Source organism: Misgurnus anguillicaudatus, chromosome 24, assembly GCF_027580225.2.
Source record: "Misgurnus anguillicaudatus chromosome 24, ASM2758022v2, whole genome shotgun sequence".
NCBI classification, from domain to species: Eukaryota; Metazoa; Chordata; class Actinopteri; order Cypriniformes; family Cobitidae; genus Misgurnus; species Misgurnus anguillicaudatus.
The window spans coordinates 48,233,361-48,252,825 of NC_073360.2; the positions used below are offsets into that span (position 1 = coordinate 48,233,361).

The window sequence follows — 19,465 nt, forward strand, 5'->3', positions numbered from 1 at the left end:
TAATGGCGCTAAAAGGTGCGGTGCCAATGTACTGCATTTTCCAAAAAAGTTAGCGTTAGATGTTTTTTTTCCGGACAGACCGGCCCAGGAGACACCTAATCAGCAGCCCATTGGTTCTTTTTGATTTGACATTTGGCTAGCCCAATAACAACTTTTAGGGCATTTTATGAAGCATGCAGCATCAGTGTGCGTCTGTCAAAATAAGAGACGACTGAGAAGCGAGTTGACATGCGGTAAGCAGAACTGCTTTTAAAACACTGTTGTTAGATATCCTCTTAATAAAACACAGTCAAAAACACAAATGATGGCTGTTTGCAACATGACAGTGATTACACTGCAATAAAATACAGTGTGGGCAGAATTATTACATCAAACTTTTGATCACAGTTTTTATCAAACATATTTTACTAATTCCAAAACAAATAAATTTTAATAACTACCATTCATTTTGTAAATAAAGCATTTATAAGTAATACATTATTGTTAATGATGGCTGACTGGAGAAAAAAGCACCTTATATTCAAGTGTGCAGAATTATTAGGCACATTTTCTTTTACATTTAAAATGGACATTCATTATTTATGTCCATAAGAAAGATGCCATGCATGGAAATTGCAAAATTGAGGTATGACCATTATACAAGAAATCCTGATTCGGGCAGCAAGGGCATAAAATAGGATGAAAGGAAAATATATATACAAAATTAATGTTGGTTATTAAAATTACTTTGGTTTGGAATTGGTAAAAGGTGTTCAGAAAAAAAGTGATCAAAATTTTCTGCACACACTGTAATGGGGCTTGTGGCTTGTCATTGTAACATTTCAACCCAGTATCACGCTGAAGCGTGTAATAGACACGCTGGTCCACTAGAGTATGCTTGTCAATGTCACGCTTTGCCTCCTCAAGGCGTGAAAATGACACGCATTTTTGAGTATTATAACCAATAGGGGGCGATAATTTCTTATTGCCAACAACTTCAACAAGAGAAGCGACGCAGTGATATTGCGTTCTCTGGAGCTCCATGGGTAAGGCTTTCTTGGAAATTTGGTGATTAATGTTACTAAAATTGAGTAAATCCTGTGTTTATGTTAAGTCTTTGTTGCAACGTTAGCAACATAATATCACCGCTAAGGCAACAGACAAGTCAGTGCACGCGTTTGGTCAGAATCCAATTGGCTCATATTTAGGACATAATTGTTTGTTCAGGTGCGGTCATTTAAGAAATCCTAAAGTTGGTGCAGCATAACATTTAATTTGCGTGTGTGAACTATGGAGTTATCTATAGTGGTTTTTACGTTACTAAGGTCAGAAACATTATTGGATGACTGTTTGATAATCAGCTAATGTATTAATCACAGAAAGCTGCAGTGACTGCATTTTATTATGTTGCTAAACAGTTGTTCTAGCGTTTTTAAACCAATAGTTTTATTAATTTCGCGCGGAATGCAGTTCGTGAAATAAGCTCTAAATGAAAAAATAACCGATTTAAGTAAATAATTGTGTTCATTGTAAATCTGTCATCTAAACATACAAGGCGGAACCAATCGATCACAGAGAGCGATCGCTGCTGACACCGTCAGCAGCACTTACATTCAGATTACAATAATATTTCACATTATTACATTCAGATTACAATAATATTTCACATTATAAGTGTTTTTATATCAAATAAATGCAGCCTTGGTGAGCAGAATACATTTATTTAATTATTTAATATTATTTATATAATAAGGCTAGTTTGTGCAGTTACATATATGTCAATTGAGCGTTAGAAGGGATTAAAATTGATTGTGTTATGTTCTGTAATTGTTGTTAATAAATCTGTCAGAAGAAAGTGTGTAAAAGTTTGACTACAGTTACCATATCTAACCAAGCTTCAAGTACCAAGATAATTATTTCATTTATTTATCTGAATTCAGTTCAACTGTTCATTTATGCAGTTTATGCTTTATTTATAGGTAGCATAACTGTTACCTTTTTTTTTTTTACAGTTCTGCATATATAATATGACAAACCTAGGAGACTTTGCTGTAAGAGAATTAATCATGTTTTTGTTTTCTTTTCTCAGGTCCGGTCAGTACCCACCACCCTTCCCTTTTAACATCACCCACAGTTTATACTTTTTCTTAGAAAACCAACGGCTCTTTTAAGAGCCACTTCAATAGACCCTTTTACAGCCCACGTGATCAAATAGCCTGCGTGTGCATTTTGGCAACGGAAGTGATGTTATTTCCCAGTGGTTCTAACGTGTAAGCAACTCAGAAAGTTTATTAAAACGATTTCCCCACATCAAAACGTCTGGTTGTAGCATTTGGTTGCACTAATATAATATATGTTTAGTATTTGGCCATCTTCTAACGTCTTCTATCCACTCCACTATAGTACATGGATCTGGTAACTGTGTAGAAGATAAGTCAACTTTTTAAACTAACTTTCTCTGTCTGTGTTGCTTCACTGCTGATTCTTGCCGTGCTTCCGTTGCCAAACTGCGTGCGCATACGTTGCCACGTCATCATTGTGTACAAACAGTAAAAGGGTCACTCACTAACTGCTCAAGAGTTGGCTGTATTTCAGTATTACCATACAAGGCACACTTTCTTTTATGCAAGGCAGAGGAACCCAAGGGCAAAGCAACAGCCATTAAAGGGAGTACATTTAATGTCCGATAGGTGGAGAAAATGCTGAAGGAGGTCCACTACTAAAAAGCAGCAGAAGTGAAGAGATACAAAGCTTCAGCTACAGGTATCCATGTTCTACCAGATTATTTGTGATTTGTCAGCCTCATTTTTTCTAAGCTATATTACTGTGCCCATTCTTAATGCTTTCTAACAAATTATTGAACTTCTGTTTTCAGTCTGTTTATTGCCTACAGTGAGACCTCCACATTTCTGCACTTGTGATCATGCAAACATCCAGTGTAGAGCACTTCACCTGCCCGGCATGTACACCCAACAATGCTCGCTCTTTGTGCAGATGGCAACAGAAAAACCTACAGATTCCGTCAGTCAAAAAAGTAAGTTCTTTTACTCTTGTAGTTTTAAGGAAAAAGAAACTTTTTGATTTAAATCCATCATTTGAAATGTGTAATTTTTGCTTTATTAAGTAGTTAATGTATCCCAGCTGTTGTGAGCTTATATAATACGTAAGGAATATTTGACAGTGGGCTGCTACGCAGCAGGTGTGCATTATTTTCAAATAATTTAAAGGACTGGAGTCAATTATTCTGCTTATACCACAGTTACCACAAACATTGCTTTGGGTATTTTAAGACATTTGACAGGTTAGGTGTGCGTTTTACAAAAATAATCATTTGGATATGGGAATGTGTGCTGGCACCCAAAGTGGCTAGTTTAATAGCTTGGTCATTCATTATTACATATCAATTTGTCACCCTGACTTTCAACTAGTTTGTGTACCTGGAGTAGAGAAAGCAGAAGATTAACTTTTTAATGCTCCATGAATCCTGAAAAATCTTTAGTTTAAAAGTTAATCTTTATTGTCTACAATCATTATAAAGATGCCTGTTGGTGTGATGTAATTTGAAACTAACAAAAAAGTAAGCAAACTTGATGAAGAGGGCCTTCAGGTGGTTGTTTGCAGACACGGAGTGCTACTCAAAGCTCTTAATGTGCCGGGGAGTAATATTTTCTTATCCACCTATACCTGCAGAAGGAGCTTCAAGCAGCCACAAACGGAGAGTTCTTTTGAACAGATATTGCTTGCAAGTATTGGCCATACCTTGAGAAGGCGTCAGTCTCCATGTTGGAACTCAGACCTTTACTGCAGATGAGACCTTTCCTTTCTGTCATGCATGCCAAGGCTCATTCAACCAAGTGTCAGGTAATGCATATTCTTTATCGTACCATCTGAAACTGTATTTGTATTACTTATTAATACACTGTAACTGTTTATGGTTGTAATATAGGTGTCACACATTTGTTAGATAATCTGGCAAAAATCAGGAAGGTGCTGGTACAACTGCAGTTGAGGGGGTCAAAATGGTCAACAGCTACCTGTCTCGTTGTGGCCTCACAACCAAGTATCTAATTGATGCCTATTTATAATATTTTAGGAAACCTGTCTTTATTTTTTCACTTTTTTATTCTTTCTGTCTAGTACTTTGAGATTGCATAAGAGTAAGCTGTAACTGTTCAAAGTACATAAAAAATTGGCATGCAGTTCTCTCTTAAATTTTAAACTCAATTGTCAGTTTCTGGGTTCATTGAAATACGACAAGCATTAATGGGACCTTTCTTCCTTCATCACATACATGTCTTGTTAATAGCCAGGAATGACATGCTAACTGTCCATGCTATTGGGTGGAACAAATGGAAGCAAGAAGGCCTTCAGCATTATCCAGCAGATACATCAAGGTCTTATATTATGACTGAGTTATATAGACACAAAGATTTTTCTCACTTTTAAAGATTGCAAGGACAAACATATTTTTATGGCATTCTTTCAGAAAGGCTGAGTCTCAGAGACGGGAAGATTTGAGCAGTGAACTGGGGTGTCCTGAGAACATTGTGAATCAGTGGGTACAAGATGTCAGACAAAAGGCTACTGATGGTAATGTATTTTATGGACATTATTGAAATTGGTTTACAATATTGCAGTGTGATAATCAATTTTGTAACTGAGAATCTTTGCCATGTATAAGTATTTAAGTAAAGGTATGTCCTGTTTTAATCGCAATAAACTTGTGTCCTTGTAAACTCCTTTGAGACATTAATTTGATTTGGGACATGTACAGCCTAAAAGACATCATAATCATTTACTTGTATTATTTTTTTTTTTGCTTTAGGATTTGGTAGGTACCAGATGTGATGACCTACACAACCTTCAGAAATGAATTGAACAAATGTTTCTTAGTCTTCATCGAAAAGCCAGCCTTTATAATCACACTGGTATGTTGATAACTCATCTAAAACATTTAGTCATTTTTGTTGATTGCAGTTATACCAGGGGTATGTTGAATGCTGTATTCTGATTGGCTGAGAAATGTTCTGTGGGTATGCATTAATTTCTGATAACTGCACACCTAACTTGTCAAAAGTCTTAAAAATAGGCACCAGAGCAATGTTTGTGGTAACTGTGGTATAAGAGGAATAATTGACTCCAGTCCTTTGAATTATTTGAAAATAATGCACACCTGCGGAGCATCCAGTTGGCGTCGTGCCTCATTGCACCAAATGTGCTTTTGCACCAAAAGTGCTTTTGAGAGAAACAACAGATAAAGAACAAACATAATATTTTTTGTCTGTACTTTTAAATTATTGAATGACACAATTACAATATTCATTTAAATTTTACTGCTACTCTGAAGATTTAGTCCATTATTTTTCATTAGGGTGATGTTGAAACTAGGTCTTCAGCAGGCTTACACCACATGTGATAAAAGGAGAATTATTTAAAGGCTCATAAGCAGCAAAGAAGTTGTTCTTATATAGATATAAAGATAAAGGGAGACAATCTTTACTGTGTGAGTGTTTCTTTTTAACCTCTCATAGCCGACTTTCTAAATCAAATATTTTGCACCCTGCACCAGATTATGGGCTGTACATGCACTGCTTTTGTTTTGCTTGCTTTTCAGAATATACCAGTCAAAATTGTGTTTAAGATGTTGTTATTTGTGTGACTTCAGAATCTAGCAACACCCTCACCAAGAAGATTTCAAAAGTGCGCCTTCAAGAAGCAAAGATCATTGTGATGAGGGAGATGAGACACCACTGCACCGCACCTATCTCAGAAGCCTGGCTAGGAACATCAGGAAAATGATATCAGAAATGTCTTCAGGCAAAAACAGTGGTAAGAGGTTAACTTTTATTACCATCTTGCAATGATACATGCCATTGGTTTCTATAAATAAGGGTTACAACAGTCTCAAGACACATGTTAGTTTTACATTCTGAAATCAAGTTCCTTTATCATTTGGTGATAAAAATCACAGATAATCTAGATGATTAGACGCACTGAATAGCAAATACGACAATAAAACCCCACTCATTTTTAGATCCTGAAGTGTTACGTTATAGTTTTCTTGTGGTTGGATCTTAATGATCTGTAGTTCTTTACATAGAATAGAAACAAAGAAAATCAAGACACAATGAAAGCATGGCAATTGTTGTATATAGTTTAGAAAGGAGTACATGGAGGTATTTAAATTTATTTCCTAATAGTTTAATGTAATTAGTAATACTAATGTGAAATCTTTAGGAATATAATTGGACCTTCATAATGAAAGCAGTATTAACATACAGTAATGTACAAAATAAGCCTCAAGTAAAACCTTTAAGTATTTTCATGCATCCCTTCAATTTTTCCTTTTAGGCAGTATAAGTGAAGAGTGTCATCGCTGGCTACTGTGTCGTCTTCAGAAAAGGCTTGCAGATGTAGAGAAGAAGTTCCAAGTTTGCTCAAGTTACAGCCAGGCTTTAGGACAGGGTTCTTCACTCCCAACCCTGGAGCGCCGGTGTCCTGCAGACTTTAGCTCCAACCCTAATCAAACACATCTCAAAGCTAATCAAGGTCTTCATGATCTCTCGAAAAGCACTGGTCGGCGTGTGTTTGCGTGGGGTTGGAGCGGGGCTCGGCGGGACACCGGCTCTCCAGGATGGAGAGTGAAGAACACTGCTTTAGGACCAAATGCTGTTTCTCTGCAGGAGGATGAGCCCGAGGAGATACTGGAGGACCACAAAGAGCTGGATTATGAGAGTTCAGATGACATTTTGGATTTGGAACTCTGAACTGGTGTATGCATTTAGACTGTGTGTCACACTGAACTGCAGGTGTGTTTCATGGAAAACATAAAACTATTTGGAAATGTAATGGATGTCTGATACAGTGCTTTTATTTTAGACAACCATTTCCTGCAGTCTGTAAGCAACATTAGCCTCATAGATTGATGGGAAACTACTGTTAAATAAGTTTTTGTATGATAATCCATTTCTCCGTTTACAAGCAGCAGGTTAGCTATTAGGTTTCCCCTCCACCTCCGATGTTTCACAGACTACTCCTACAGTCAACTGTGTTGCTGCAACTTGCAAATGCCACAATCCTCTTGCAGTGGTTACTTCACCAAACTGTGCCCATATCATCTTGTCAACATAATGACATTTACTGTAGAAAAAAGTGCAAATCTATTTTGCCTGTGTTACATATGTTACTATTATTGTTATATAGTTTTATACTGTATCAAGTTTTTTTCACAGTGATTGTGGATACTTTTGGAGTGAACTAACTGTATGTCATTAGATGAAATACTTTACATAAATGACTGATCAATAACCTACCCATATTTGATGCATGAGATAATACTGTTGTTACCTTTTCAATGAAAGGAAATGTTTTACAATGCCATTTTCTTGAGGTAACTATTAAACTGTTTCATATATGTACCTGCAAAATTGTTTACTTTTCCCTGTTTTGAAAATGAGATGTAAAACTGCTTTATTTATTTATGCCTTAAAAATATATGATAGTTTAATACAGGGTAAATAATAAAAACGTGTTAATTAGTTAGTATATACAGTTGTGTTGTATTATTTATGGCATAGTTGTTATAATTAATACAAGTTTTTCATTACACTGCTGCATAACTTTGCTCTAGATAATAGTAGGGTATTAACACTAGACAGTTCAAAGATGATTAACTTTTAAGTTATGTATACTATCAATACATATATTTACATATAGTATGTGTGAATGCTTTTGGTCTTTGATTAAATGCTTGTCAGCACGGGAAAATGCTTTGTAAATAAAGTTATTTTTATTATTTGCTGTGTTTTCTGTATTAAAACCTAAAAGTTATGACATACTAAACTTAACCCAAAGAAAATGAATACAATAGGATAATTGGAGACCCTAAAATTTCTCTGGAGTGTTGTTTCTATTAGTAAATCAGTAATGGTGACCAGTCCGACTTGAGGGTGTAGCAAACACCCCGTAGCCCAGCCAAACGGATAAGCAATGGATGGATAGAAATAAATAGCCAGCCCCTAACATTTAGTGCCTAAATTTCAATCTGAAACACAATTATAAATAATGACATTTTAAATGATTTCTTAGCAATATCAGTATATTTTTCCCCCAATACGTTTACCTTACTTAGGCCTATATGTGTCTGTGGTCAGGCTGTTAGCTTAGCAACTAGCATGAACTCGTTTGAATTCTTACAATATGTTTTATTGTTTGGCAATAGCAAGTCACTTACTATAGTTCTTTTGAAAAGATGTAAACAATAGGCTACTGGTCCAGGCACTTCCTGTTTCAGTTTGTGACTGTTATTTTACACATAGGCTATATCATTATCTTTAAGATGTTTGTTTAACTTTTTGACTCAGTTCTATATGTTCTGTTGGTTGTAATTTATCCCAACATTTATAGTGTTAAAAAACTGAAACAGGAAGTGTTTCTGGACCACTGTTTACATCTTTTGAAATGGTCTATTTACAACCCTAGTTTGCAAACCTAAGAACTACATATTTAACAGTCTATATTACACTGCAACAGGGAAATTATTTGTATAGTGTTTTTCATGTCTGGAATATTAAACCCTAATGGAAAAAACAGCATAGACCAGCATAATTCCCATGCTGGTTTGGTGCTTGTTTAGCTGGTCACCAGCATACCAGCACCAAAACACAACATATAGCATGCTGTTCTTGCTGGTATGACCTGCATGGGATTGGTGCTGGTATGCGATGACCACCAGCACCAACCCAGCATGGGAATTATGCTGGTCATCAGCAAACCAGCACCAAAACACATCATTTCCCTGCTGGAAAAAAACAGCATACCAGCATGAGTATGCATTTAGGGTTATGCAGAAGTGAAGCACAGTAGTGTTGTCAGAATTAAAAATTATACATGACAGCAAAGTGAAATTTAATTTGTATCACATTTTGTGATGCTAGTGATCACACCAAACAGTACTCCTCATGATGGAAGAGTTCAAGGGCTTTGTAAAACAGTTGGTCTCATCATTGTAGTCCCTTTCCTTTTCTGAATGATGAGACTCACATATATGCATCATTTTTATAGTTCAGAGGTCAATATATCAAAGCAAAGCAACTGTATATTTGGTTTAGTCCTATGACAATTTCACTCTGCCCACTCAGCCCTTGTATCACACATTTCAAAGACATGAAATGGTCCAGTGCATTTGTCAGACATAGTATTCAGTTCCTTAATGAATTTTTTTCTTATTTGAATCAAACACTACTGTGGGCCTCATAACAGTGTCATTATAGATGGCCCTCAAAGCAGCAACAGTTGAGGGGGGCTGATCACATCCCAATTAGCTTCAAGTAATGTACTGCAGAACTCCAGTGTCCATCCTCTTAATTTTATGTCTGTCTGTTTGGGCTGTGCACATATGGGTAAGTGGTTATTTTCAGAATCATCATCTAATTTAAAGAGTTATTATATGACACACTGATGTTTTAAAACTTTTCTATTGCTCAGAAGTTCACAATGCATTTGGCAACATTTAAATGATGGTGTGATTACTCAACACCTTATGTATTGTTGGTTTATATACTGAGACTATTTCTGGTGCACTTATGTATTGTTGTTCTTGTGTTGCTCTTAATGCTACCTCATTTGTAAGTCGCTTTGGACAAAAGCATCTGCAAAATTATTAAATGTATAAACAATTACTTATTTCCCACCATCAATCTTCAAGTAAAAAAAGCTTTGTATAGAGTTGTCTATCAACATTAAAAATGAAGGTGCTCTAAACCACATCATTTCCATTGCTTGATAGATAAAATGTGTAGGTAAAATATGTGATCAATTAGAATGGATGATTGATTTGTTTTTAACAACACAAGACAGGCAGAACAAAATATCTTGTTTCTAGAAACTAAACAGTTTTCCTATAAATAATACAAGGATCAGCAGCTATGGATGTTTTTTATTCTCTGAGCAAATACATTTTATGTTGTCCTGAATGTTCACCAAGTAGACTTTTTAATAAATAGTGTGTGTGTGAAAATAAAGAAACCAATTAATTCCTCAATGTTTATTGAACAAAGTAAAGTAAATAGACTCACTGTACTTAACATCATTACATCACAGTAGGATATAACATCGATTAAAACAGTTAAATTGACAATAATTTGGTTGCAAAACAGTTTTAACAGTATTCAGAATTAATATCCAAAAAAGAGCAAAAAAGCAAGTGAAAGGAGGAGCAATAAAAGGGTCCAGGAAACAATGGTTTGTTTAAAACATAAAAGAAAAACAAGTTACACAGAGAAAATAATAGTGCTTCTTATTGTATCAGGTCCCCAAGAAGATGCCGAAGCACTAACAAGTGTCCCCATCCGCCACCCACTCCAATGGCCACTTCTTTTATCTGTAACACAAAAAGAAAAAATGCAATTACATGTTTGGTTGGGCAAATAAACTGTAGACACATTAAAGGAGAACACCACAGTTTTTCAATATTTACTATGTTCTTACCTCAACTTAGATGAATACATACATATCTTTTTTCAACGCGTGCACTTAATCTTTGTACAATGCTTTTTGAATGTGTTAGCATTTAGCCTAGCCCCATTCATTCCCTAAGATCCAAACAGGGTTCAATTTAGGAGCCATCAAACACTTCCATGGTTTCCACACTTTCCATGTTTTGTTTTGTGCCACCATACTTACTTGTGTAACTACTCATGTAAGAGTCTTTAAATATGGAAAACATGGAAGTGTTTGGTGGCTTCTAAATTCATCCCTGTTTGGATCCTAAGGAATGAATGGCGCTAGGCTAAATGCTAAAGCATTCAAGAAGCACTGTACAAAGATTAAGTGCACGCATTGAAAAAAGATATGTATTCATTTGTCTAAGTTACATAGTAAATATTGAAAATGGTGGTGTTTTCCTTTAAGACACACATTAAAACTTCAGCTGTTTTCCTAAAGCTGTGTTTTGGTGGGGTTTTATTAAATCACAGTAGGATATGCAAGTCAACAATGCAAAAGAAAGCCTTCATTGTTCTTTTACATCAATTTTGTGTTAAAGCATTACTTGACTTATTGCATTTTGTTCTGGTAACTCCAAAGAGAGGAATGTGAAGTTCACATTTAACTTTAAGACAACATATGTGATAAATGAATCACAATGTTAACATTATGTCTCAATTTGGTGTTTTTAACAATTAAAGACAAGCCATGTGCAAAATCATTATTCAACAACTTTGTCTTTAATTATATGGAGAAAATATTCCGCAGTCTAATTCCCGCAGTTTAAAATCACCTGTGTTTCCAACGTCACAAACATAATATAACCAATCACATCAACACAGTTGAACGCGTGCATCAGTAGTATGCATGCATGCATGTATGTGTGTATGTATGTATGTATGTATGTATGTGTATATATAGTCTAAGCTCAGCAGTTATGCGTCTAGACAGTGGTCACCAATCCTGGTCCTTCAGGTGTGTTTGATTAGGGTTGGAGCTAAAATCTGCAGAGACCCCATCCCTTCAGGACCAGGATTGGTGACCACTGGTCTTAGACCATATACATGTAAGTAGATGCTACATACAGATGTTTTAGCTGTGCAACTGAGTAGATTAGCATAATCATAGATCTGCGCATACAATGTGACAAGCAAAACTTTTTTATATTATTATATTATATTATTTTTTTATTATGATGTTCAAAGATGCATTTTAACTGATACAATTCTTGACTAGAATGAGACTTTAAAGAAAAGCACATGAGCAAGGTAAATCTATATAAATACCTAGAGACAAGGAAAGCTCATTTTGCAATGATGCCAAAATCTTAAATTTTGTCTCGACCTTATCTTCTACAAGGAGTTTAATGGGTTGACAAATCCTCAGAACTATGACTTCACGCAGGCCATTTAGTTTGGGCATACTACCTTAATTTCATTATTTGGCTAAATTGTTTTGCATGTTAATTGTGGACAGTAGGTGTTAGTGGCAATTAGATATACTGACAACAGATTAAAATTAACAGTGAACATGCCACTTCTCATTGGCATGACTGAGACGTTGTACATACCAAAGTTTGCACGGCTCCCACTCCACCTGCTTCCATTTCTGGCCCTAAAAAATAGTGGGACTTTTTTAGTTTCAAATATTTACTGTGTTTACCAATAAGTTTAAGACCATTACATCAATAACAAAACAAAAAAAAACTATATCATCCCTTTTCAACTGGAACATTATATAACCTGTGTATTGTTTGAGTTGTATTACATTTAACCTTAATAATTCTGGATTTGGCAACCCTCTTCACAGGGTAAAAATCCTGTCTCCCTGTCACATTGTGTGGGCATTCAGAATTTCTGAATAATACATTTTAGAAAATGGAATTTGAGTAATAGTCTGACATTTTTTTATATACACTCCTTAAATCAAATCCGTACTTTCCCATAGAGTGCAAGAACCACCATGTACAACAGTTTCCACACTGCAGATAAGTACTGTTCATTAATTCACAACAGACTGTAATACACTACATACTAGTGCTGCACAATTAATCGCATGTGATTGTAATGCGCATCTCGTCAGTAAATCTCGTCCTTGTTTAGTAGTAAATGGCCATCAGCTGCTTTCAGATGGAGCGCATTTACTACACAGAGCCGTAGTTCACTGACAAGAGGGGAAATATTGCATTAATAATCGCACGCGATTCATCCTACTACATAAATATCCCCTCCTGAATTTAAAGGCCATTACTGATTCATCTAGTTAGATTGTGATCTTTTTCCCCATCAACCAATTCAAATTTAGCTTAAAAGTCATTTAACTGTCTGTTGTCAACACACCTTTCCTTTGATCTGGCCGCACTGTAGTCAGAGCGGGAAAGCCTTCTTTCACACCATCTGTTAACAACAGAGAAACATTTAAAATGTAGAAATTATTATGAAAATTAGTCCAGTTTATAATAAAAACTTATTTTCATAAAGGCTGCACACGGTGAGCACTGGACGCAAAAGGTCTTGTACAGTCAGTAAGAAATAACGCCATCACAGTAAAGTAATCACAACAAAAAATTGCCTATTATTCCACAGCTTTATAATCTCAAATAGACAGTTTATACTTGCATGGACACTTGCACGTGACTGGGCAACTGGCCAATGAAACATGATCATTAGCAGTTCCAAGTGGGCTCTAAATCTAACGCAACTAAGCCACACAGTCAACAGAAAGTATGCAGTTTTTCTTTATGATATTATGCAATGAAATATTGTGATAAAGGTACAGAGTCAATATATATTGCACCCCTAATTGGAGCCCACCAAAACGATGTCTTAGATATAGGCAAACACAGGCATGATTTAAGTTATGACAACAGCATTTCATGGAATTTGCCAAACACACACAAAACTGTTATTTGATTGATGGTACCTCTCGTCAAAATTCATGAAATGCTGTTTTCATTACTTAAAGTGGTGGCCAAAATGATTAGAACACCTGACAGATTATTAAACCCACATGGGCTATGAGATAACATTACCGATAAAGTTCTGAGTAAATATATTGACACTATGCCAGAGAGATGTGCTGCTGTAATTGCTGCAAAAGGTGAACATACCAAATAATAAAGTTAAAAGTGGATAAAAACAGTACGACTCACCTCATCTGATATTTGTTGTGCTCAAAGCAACCATTGTTATGAAAAGTAATCATGTTTTGGAAACAAAAAAAAATCAATATTTCAGATCTGTCAGGTGTTCGAATAATTTTGACCACCACTGTATATAAATATCAATTTCTGCAACTTCTATTCCAAATGCTTTGAATGCAGGGATCCCAGGACTCTTAATTTGATTACAGTTTCACATTACACAAAGTAAGAGTATGGTTTTTTATAAAGCTTAGAATTTATTTTCAATGCACTTCATAAAGCTCCTTTTTTGCTTACCTTTTCCAAGAGAAACTGGGGAGGCTCTTGGGGGTCCATCTGGGTAATGGGTTTCTTTTCCCAGATTGTTGCAGTGGGGTTGCATGGTGTCCTGAGGGTACTAAAAGGGATACTGGCTGTCAAATTGGGGACTTTGGTGGTGCAATAAGGGCTGCTGGTGGTCCATTTGGAGCTGCTCTGGTATGAGGCAGGGCCACTGGTACCTGGAGATCAGGTTGGTCCATTTGGATTCAACTCGGGCTGATGAGGTTTTATTGACTTGTTCTGCAACACCTTGTGAGGTCCCGCCTACATTTTCGAAATACAGAATTATTTAGAAAACACTGATCAACCGTTTTAACAATTTTATAGACCAAACACCTAAACAATTATTTTAAGAGAAAAACGACAATTAAAATAATCATAATAAATTGCAGCCACAGTAGTAACAAGAGATTTAGACCTTACAAATGTAAAAAGTGCTTATTGTTCTACCAAACAGTAATAATTTAAAATAGAAATGTGATGGATGTTTGATAGTCTGGATGTTGACCAATTGTGCCACTTGTTCTACTGGTATACTGAAATTGTATAACTACAATATTTACTATTTACAGTGTCTACCAATTCAATGTGATAGTTAATGTTATAAACAAATGATAAAATATATGCAATTGTAAAGTTACTCTGATAGGACCAGTGTTATCACCTTTAGGGGTGGTTTCCTGGTCAGAGTTGATACTAGTCCCAAAGTAAAATGCATGTTTGAGCGTTTTAATTAGAAAAACACCTTGTACTGACATATCTTACCATACATCAGTGCCAATGTTTGGTCTCTAGATGCAGACACTGGTTCCTTGATTAGTAGTAAATCACCATCACCTGCTTTCAGATGGAGCAACATTTACCACACAAGGCGAAGTACACTGACAAGCTACACAATATTGCATTTATCATCGTTGACAAATTGCCTGTGACAATGAACTGGATATTACCTAGCTTTTCAGAGAAACACAGCTTTGTGTAGTAAATGCTGCTCCATCTGAAAACAGGTGATGGTGATTTACTACTAATCAAAGAACTGACTTCACTGATGAGATGTGCAGGACAATTTCATGCAATTTATCCTGCAGCCCTATTTGCAAGCATTTGTAGAATAAAATGTCAACCCTTTAATCCACATTAGAGTTCAAGCTTAGTTTAATATCGTCTGTCGTCCTGTGTCTGGACTGGATCATCTGGTGTGTGCATTTAATTTTATTTTAGATTAAACTGACAACCAAGCAGATGGAGTTATTAATGTTATTTTATTGATACTTAAACATGATCAGCTACATAAAGCTAGCTAGCTTTTAACCTCTCCCAACACTTGAGAGCAGTTGTAGCTGCAGTGATAGCTGCCCACTGTTCAGTGTGTGTGTGTTTACTACTCACTAAGATGGGTTAAAAGAATAGTTCACACTGTCATCATTTACTCACTCATTATTTTAAACCTATATGAGTATCTTTAGTCCTTTGAATGCTAAAGATGATAATTTGATGAGCAAGGATGGCAAGGATGCAGTTGACAGTACTCAGTGACTTTCATAGTATTTGTTTTAAATACTATGGAAGTCAATGAGCAACATCATCATACATTATCAAAATATCTTTTGTATTCAATAGACAAAGGGAATTCATGCTGGTTTAGAACAATGTCAGAATGAGAAAATAATGACAATGTTAATTATTTGGGTGAACTATCCCTTTAAATTGCATGGGTCACTTTCGAGCATGCATTCAACACGTGGTGTGTGTGTGACACATTTGTCAAAAGTCAGTTGTAAACTAAAAGCATCAATCACAAGCTGAGTACTACATTAGTTGAGAGAAGGCACCACATTTTTACCTGTAATTTTTAATACATAAAAAAAAATAATCTTACCTTGAATAGGTTCTTTAATCTTTCCAAGCATGTAATGGATGTCTCAGTCAAGTGACAATGGGATGTCAGAACCTCAGAACCCCAAGCATTTGGTTTTCTTCCAGGCCTTGACAAATACAAAACATAACAAACACGCAAAATAACATATATATGTTGTATGTATGTATGTATATAAAACAATAATCGCAATTTCATACCAGCATATCTTCATCATGCACCCAGCTCTCCCGCTTCTGATCAAATTTCTTCAGTTCTTTTTTAGCCGAAGCTTATGTGGCTGCTCTACCTTGCATGTGTTGCAGGTTTTGCAAGCTACATTTAGTTGTGTATGGCAGACCACACACTTTCTAGTTGTTGACCCCTGGCCTGGCATTTCTAATAAAGATAAGAGTAAACGGGAGAGAGTGAAAGAGACTTTGAGAAGTACAAAGCAGGGCAAGATTAAAAAAATTAAAAAGCAATACTTACTTGAGGAGAGTGAGTGAGTGAGTTGATTATTGAAGTGGCTCTTAAAAGAGCCGTTGGTTTTCTAAGAAAAAGTATAAACTGTGGGTGAACAGGGAAGGGTGGTGGGTACTGACCGGACCTGAGAAAAGAAAACAAAAACATGATTAATTCTCTTACAGCAAAGTCTCCTAGGTTTGTCATATTATATATGCAGAACTGTAAACAAAAAGGTAACAGTTATGCTACCTATAAATAAAGCATAAACTGCATAAATGAACAGTTGATCTGATGAGAAATAAATGAAATAATTATCTTGGTACATGAAGCTTGGTTAGATATGGTTACTGTAGTCAAACTTTTACACACTTTCTTCTGAAAGATTTATTAACAACAATTACAGAACATAACACAATCAATTTTAATCCCTTCTAACGATCAATTGACATAGATGTAACTGCACAAACTAGCCTTATTATATAAATAATATTAAATAATTAAATAAATCTATTCTGCTCACCAAGGCTGCATTTATTTGATATAAAAACACTTATAATGTGAACTATTATTGTAATCTGAATGTAATAATGTGAAATATTATTGTAATCTGAATGTAAGTGCTGCTGACGGTGTCAGCAGCGATCGCTCTCTGTGATCGATTGGTCCCGCCTTGTATGTTTAGATGAGCAGATTTACAATGAACACAATTATTTACTTAAATCGGTTATTTTTTCATTTAGAGCTTATTTCACGAACTGCATTCCGTGCGAAATTAATAAAACTACTGGTTTAAAAACGCCAGAACAACTGTTTAGCAACATATGCAGCTTTCTGTGATTAATACATTAGCTGATTATCAAACAGTCATCCAATAATGTTTCTGACCTTAGTAACGTAAAAACCACTATAGATAACTCCATAGTCCACACACGCAAATTAAATGTTATGATGCACCAACTTTAGGATTTCTTAAATGACCGCACCTGAACAACAATTATGTCCTAAATATGAGCCAATTGGATTCTGACCAAACGCGTGCACTGACTTGTCTGTTGCCTTTGCGGTGATATTATATTGCTGACGTTGCAACAAAGACTTAACATAAACACAGGATTTACTCAATTTTAGTAACATGAATCACCAAATTTCCAAGAAAGCCTTACCCATGGAGCTCCAGAGAACGCAATCACTGCGTCGCTTCTCTTGTTGAAGTTGTTGGCAATAAGAAATTTTCGCCCCCTGTTGGTTGTCATCCTCGTGGATGCGTGTCGTTTTCGCGCCTGGAGGGGGCGGGGCGTGACGTTGGCGCGCGTCCTCTAGTGGACCAGCGTGTCTGTTGCACGCTTTGGCGTGATACTGGGTTGCAAAAGCATACAGTGCAAATGTTCAAACCTGTAAGGAAAAGACATGTTAGTTATAATTAGTTATGATTCATTTCAATTTCCTTCACAACGTGCAACAAACTCCTCTGTTAAAATGTCAGAAAATGTAGTTTGGTGTTTCTTTGATGAAATCTTTGCTGATATTATTGTGTATGAAGAGTTTTTCTCCTCGTTGTGTTGTTTTTATAAAGATGATTAAAAACATTGATCCATCATTGACACTGACACACACATTAATAATGTTTTTATAGATTGAGTGAAATTGATCTTTAAACACTGTAACATCTTTAAATGTAAGATCAGAGTTATGTTATCTCCAGCTGATATTCCTCCTGTAATAGAGGAAGATTTTTACATCAAATACCTGATGAGAATTACAAGTGTGAGTCATGAACTCAATACAGATTTATGAAGAAATCTTCATGTGGTTTAGGACATCTAACACTAATAGTTAGCTGTGTGATGGATTTATTTGACATTTAAACACACAGTGTCTCAGTTACTGAGGGATTGAAAGAGGAACATTACATGAAGAGATGGAGGTTACAGATTTGTGGACAAACTTTGTAGTTTTGCATCATTCACATAAAGTCTCTGTTCTCTACAGGTTGAGGGAGTGTTGTATCACAGATGAAGGTTGTGTTGCTCTGACTTCAGCTCTGAGATCAAACCCATCACACCTGACACATCTGGATCTGTCTCTGAATAATCTCACAGATTCAGGAGTGAAGCTGATCTCTGATCTAAAAGATGATCCACATTATAAACTACAGACAGTATGGTGAGTAGAGCTCATTTAAATAAATGTTTAAAGTAAACTCATGCAGTGTCATTTAAATCTTAGAATATAAATATATATTATATATATATATATTTAATAGAAATATATATTTAATAGAAATAAATGTAAATTGATCTGCTGCTGTTATAGGCTGTGTATCCTTTAAGCCCAACAAACAGAAAATATGAAGTGCACATGAACAACACTTGATGCTTTGTCAGATCAACACAATAAGAATTCAATCCAATGTCTGAGTCTGTTTACTAACTGTGATGTTGAGTTTGTTCACTCCAGGATTTAATACTGTGATCTTACTCTTCTTACACATTATATATGATGTTTGTTAATGGGGTTTGTTTGATAGGACGACACCTCTATAGTTATGAACACTTGACTAGATGTTCATCTTAAACTCTTTTTATAACAACTTGGTTTTTATTTCATGTTTATCAAATCATCAGAATACAGACATAAATAACAACACAAACACAATATATACACAACAGATAAACACAAAGTACAGATGATAAATGATAGAGATGAAGATTAGAAAAAAGAAGAGAAGTCAACTCTTAAAATCTGATGGACACTTCACACAACTCTCTGTCGAGCTTTGACATTGATGCTGTTTCTCTTTATTTACACGACTGTCAACCTCCAGGACTTTTAAAATAAAGCATCACCTTCATTTTCTTACTGTTTGTGTGTGAACTCATAAAACTGTCAGTGTGTCATTATATTATACTACATACATATCAATACATTCATCTCTTACATTGACATCAAATATTCAGAGGAAATAGATGAAATGTGTTTTTGTATTGTTGTAGCTCATGTGTATGTGATAAACAGATTGTTGACATGTTTATTATGTTGAAGATTTCATTTCTATCACTGACTGACAGCACTAATAGTTTGTTTTTCTATCTCTTCATCTGACACTGATGATGATCTCATATCTAATTGACTTTCTCTTTCATTTTTATTCAGGACTTCAGAACAAAGACTGTCAAGTAGATGGTGAAGATGTAAAGATGTCTGATCTTCAGTAT

General features: G+C 35.5%; 1 protein-coding gene and 1 long non-coding RNA gene across 8 annotated transcripts in view; both read left to right on the forward strand.

Annotated features, from left to right (window-relative positions):
* Positions 1 to 19,465, forward strand: part of LOC129437205 (protein NLRC3-like) — a 578,808-nt gene that overhangs the window by 168,572 nt on the left and 390,771 nt on the right. The window lies entirely within an intron of this gene.
* On the forward strand, positions 938 to 6,484 carry LOC141361553 (uncharacterized). 7 transcript variants are annotated; one of them, XR_012367671.1, is made up of 10 exons: positions 938 to 1,025; positions 2,069 to 2,742; positions 2,855 to 3,013; positions 3,670 to 3,840; positions 3,926 to 4,171; positions 4,286 to 4,373; positions 4,466 to 4,569; positions 4,805 to 4,907; positions 5,645 to 5,808; positions 6,331 to 6,484. It is a non-coding gene; the product is annotated as an uncharacterized lncRNA (long non-coding RNA). The 7 variants fall into 7 exon arrangements; XR_012367670.1 differs by lacking the exon at positions 938 to 1,025 and having other exon boundaries at positions 1,512 to 2,742; XR_012367674.1 differs by lacking the exon at positions 938 to 1,025 and having other exon boundaries at positions 1,512 to 2,742; positions 3,944 to 4,171.